Here is a 4,727-nt window from a genome sequence, read left to right as displayed (position 1 = left end):
ATATTTATGAGTGATAGAGTACTGTTGAGCATGAACTTAAGTAGCATGATATCATCAGAATTTATTCCTAATATCTCATCTTACAAGCAGGCAGCAGGAGAACAAATTCCAAAGAATATTTAAGCAATACTACATTTCCCCCATTACATTATTTATACAATGAGTAGAGAGGCCACATCTTCTGAGAGAATATAACAGTATCTTTAATGACGCACTGAGGTGTACAGTGGTACAGAGCCTGCCAAGTAGACTGTTGTGCATCATTTTTCATAAATTCTTTTTGTCTCCTCACAGTTTGACCAAATTCATCTATCTTTTGTACCCCAGTTACCACATCCCTTCGCACTTTCATGTATAGCTTAATCCACTCTTCTCCAGAATATGAATAACATAGTTTTGTGGCTCTCAACCAAACGAACCAGAGTAAAATATGAAATAATCAGTGCCATAGTTCCCTCTCATGATCTAAATGCTTGGTAAAGACTCACGTGTGTGTGTCTTCAGACATACATAAATGCTGGTGCTACAGATCTATACAGTCAAATTCTTTGGATGACTTATCAGATGAATTAGTAATTCCTGTGGTCTTTTCTAGCTATAGCCATGTCCATAGAGTCTGTAAAGCTTATTTCTATGGACAGAGTTTTTTTTTTCCAGACCTCATATGACAAAGAGAAATCTAAACCCCTTTCTGTTTTGACTCTGATTTGATTAAATTCTGGATTTAACTGCTCAGTAACAAGAGTCTCCTAGTTCTACAGATGGTGACAACTGGCTAAAGCCCATCCTCACTGTGGCTCCAACATCTCTTTCAAACTTTAATTTTAATTACTCTTAAGTATGAATAAATTGGTATGTATTCCTGACTCTCAACCACTGAGCTCCAAACATACATTATAAGCACTTTAGTTTCAATACTTTGATCATTCCCCTACTTCTTTTTAGGTCACTGAATAACTCAGAGACACTTCATGTGTGCACATAATTAATCTCTTATGGAAACATTGTCATTAAAAAGGTCAGCTAAATTTAGAAGAAGAAAGAGTTGAGTAAGGGAACAATGTGGGAATAAATTTAACAGGCAAATTTACTAAATGGCAGTTAAAACTTGATGTCATAAATTAATGATAAATAGCAGGTTGGCTGGAGCAAACCAGGGAAGCAAGGTTATTGATAATCCTTGCGATTTTATGTCTGGGACCCAGAGAAGGTCATTGGCAGGTCTACAAGTCTGGAGTCTGCTGGTTTCTTTCTGTTACCTTTCCACATTAGGATGTCTATATCTGTACTATTTCCAATTTTGGAAAATTTCACTTTCTCTCTGGCTTTCATCACAACTACTTTTAAAAATGGCCAAATTGGCTGTGACTTTGTTCATCTCTCTATTATTTTACTAGGTCTGCTCTAACAAAGTATAGCAAAATGAGTGATATAACAGAAATTTATTGCCTTACAATTCTGGAGACGAGAAGTCCAGTATCAGTGAATAGTCCGATATCAGTATCAATAGAACCACAAAGTTCTATTCCTTCTGAAGGCACTAGGGAAGGCTCTATCCTACCCTTCTCTCATAGGTTCTGGAATTTCCCTGCCTTGAGGCTGCATAATTCAGTTTTTATATGATGCTCTCTCCTGGTCCAAAACTATTTCTTTAACTAGGAAACCAGTCATATATACAGTCTGTCAGCTTACAGCTATTCATCATATTCTCTTATAAGCCTTTGTATATCTGTGGAAACTATTGTTATTTCTCCTCTTTCCTTTTTTAAATTATGAAAGTATGGTAACACATTTACAGGAGACTTGGAAATGCAGAACAAAATTACATATAATTCCACTATATATTACAGTTATTTTGTAAGTAGATAAATTAATATTTTTAGTTGGAGTTTTGTTATCAAACTCTTAAAAATTAATAGAGTGAATATACAGAAAGGTAGAAGGATATATTAGACATGAAAAGCACCATGAACCAATTCAACATAATTAAGATTTATACAATTTTCACACAACAGTAGGATACACATTCTATTCAAGTTCCCATAGATTATAAACTAGGAGACACTGGATCTTATTCAGGGACATAAAACAAGGTGCAAAAAGTTCATGGTCTAAAGGTGTTGAAATCATATAGAGTTTGTTCTCTTATCGTGAAATTATGTTAGAAATCAATATCAAATGATATTTGAAAATAACCCACATATTTTCAAGTGCAATGTGACATTTACCAAGAGAGATCTTTGACTTAGCCATTGAAAACCTCAATAAAGTTAGAAGACTGAAAAAACAGAGGGTGATGGCAAAGAAGAAAGCATTTAAGTGAGAAATTAATATCAAAATGAGAAATTAATATCAAAGGTACTTAAAAAACCCCATGTATTTGGAAATTAAATGTCCACCTTTAAATGCTAAGTGTACTTAAGAAACCATAACAAGGAAAATCAGAAAATATTTCAAGCAGAATAAAAATGAAAGAAGAACGATGGATGGAGGTTTATAACATTGTACAGGAGGTGGTGAACAAAACCATTTCAAAGAAAAAGAAATGCATGAAGGCAAAATGGCTGTCTGAGGAGGCCTTATGAATAACTGAGAAAAGAAGAGAAGCGAAAGGCAAAAGAGATACAACCAACTGAATGCAGAGTTCCAGAGAATAACAAGGATAGATAAGAATACCTTCTTAAGTGAAGAATGCAAAGAAATAGAGGAAAGCAATAGAATAAGAAAGACTAGAATTCTCTTCAAGAAAATTGAAGATATCAAGGGAACATTTCATGCAAAGATAGGGATAATAAAGGACAGAAATGGCAAGGACCTAGCAGAAGCAGAAAAGATTAAGAAGAGGTGGTAAGAATACACAGAACTACACAAAAAAGGTCTAAATGATCGGGATAACCATGATGGTGTGGTTACTTACCTAGAGAGCCAGACATCCTGGAGTGCGAAGTCAAGTGTGTCTTAGGAAACATTAATATGAACAAAGCTAGCGGAAGTGACAGAATTCCAGCTGAATTATTTAAAATCCTGAAAGATGATACTGTGAAAGTGCTGACAATATGTCAGCAAATTTGGAAAACTCAGCAGTGGCCACGGGACTGGAAAAGGTCAGTTTTCATTCCAATCCCAAAGAAAGGCAATGCCAAAGAATGCTCAAAGTACCTCACAACTGCACTCATTTCACATGCTAGCAAGGTATTGCTCAAAATCCTTCAAGCTAGGCTTCAACAATATGGGGACCGAGAACTTTCAGATGTACAAACTGGATTTAGAAAAGGCAGAGGAACCATAGAAAAAGCAAGAGAATTTCAGAAAAACATCTATGTCTGCTTCATTGACTACACTAAAACCTTTGACTATGTGGGTCACAACAAAATATGGAAAATTCTTTTTTTTTTTTTTTTTAATTTTAAAATCTTTAATTCTTACATGTGTTCCCAAACATGAACCCCCCTCCCACCTCCCTCCCCATAACATCTCTGTGGGTCATCCCCATGCACCAGCCCCAAGCATGCTGTATCCTGCGTCAGACATAGACTAGCGATTCAATTCTTACATGATAGTATACATGATAGAATGCCATTCTCCCATATCATCCCACCCTCTCCCTCTCCCTCTGAGTCCAAAAGTCCGTTATAGACAGCTGCGTCTTTTTCCTGTCTTGCATACAGGGTCGTCATTGCCATCTTTCTAAATTCCATATATATGTGTTAGTATACTGTATTGGTGTTTTTCTTTGTGGCTTACTTCACTCTGTATAATCGGCTCCAGTTTCGTCCATCTCATCAGAACTGATTCAAATGTATTCTTTTTAACGGCTGAGTAATACTCCATTGTGTATATGTACCACAGCTTTCTTATCCATTCATCTGCTGATGGACATCTAGGTTGTTTCCATGTCCTGGCTATTATAATCAGTGCTGCGATGAACATTGGGGTACATGTGTCTCTTTCAATTCTGGTTTCCTCGGTGTGTATGCCCAGCAGTGGGATTGCTGGGTCATAAGGGAGTTCTATTTGCAATTTTTTAAGGAATCTCCACACTGTTCTCCATAGTGGCTGTACTAGTTTGCATTCCCACCAACAGTGTAGGAGGGTTCCCTTTTCTCCACACCCTCTCCAGCATTTATTGCTTGCAGATTTTTGGATCGCAGCCATTCTGACTGGTGTGAAGTGGTACCTCATTGTGGTTTTGATTTGCATTTCTCTGATAATGAGTGATGTTGAGCATCTTTTCATGTGTTTGTTAGCCATCCGTATGTCTAAAAATATGGAACGCTTCACGAATTTGCGTGTCATCCTTGCGCAGGGGCCATGCTAATCTTCTCTGTATCATTCCAATTTTAGTATATGTGCTGCCGAAGCGAGCACCAAAATATGGAAAATTCTTAAAGAGATGGGAATAACAGAACACCTTATCTGTCTCCCAAGAAACCTGTATGCAGGTCAAAAAGAAACAGTTCGAACCCTACATGGAACAACTCTCTCTTAGCCTGTAGAATTTCTGCTGAGAAATCAGCTGATAGCCCAGTGGTAGTTTCTTTGTAGGTTACTTCCCTTTTCCCCCTGACTGCCTTTAAATATTTTTCTTTGTCATTGACTTTGGCAGCTTTTAATCTGAGGTGACTTTGCCATTGATTTTAACAATTTTTTAAATTTTTATTTATTTATTTTTTAAATTTTTTATTAAAAAATTTATTTTATTTTATTTTTTTTACTTTACAATACTG

General features: G+C 36.3%; 1 non-coding gene across 1 annotated transcript; it reads right to left on the bottom strand.

Annotated features, from left to right (window-relative positions):
• Positions 1 to 4,261: 4,261 nt before the first annotated feature.
• Positions 4,262 to 4,368, bottom strand: LOC128052927 (U6 spliceosomal RNA). Its single transcript, XR_008199878.1, has one exon. It is a non-coding gene; the product is annotated as a U6 spliceosomal RNA (small nuclear RNA).
• Positions 4,369 to 4,727: the final 359 nt, after the last annotated feature.

Source organism: Budorcas taxicolor, chromosome 8 (assembly GCF_023091745.1).
Source record: "Budorcas taxicolor isolate Tak-1 chromosome 8, Takin1.1, whole genome shotgun sequence".
Taxonomy (NCBI): Eukaryota; Metazoa; Chordata; class Mammalia; order Artiodactyla; family Bovidae; genus Budorcas; species Budorcas taxicolor.
Note: the sequence above shows the minus strand (reverse complement) of the source record. Positions and strands in the feature narration are given on the sequence as shown.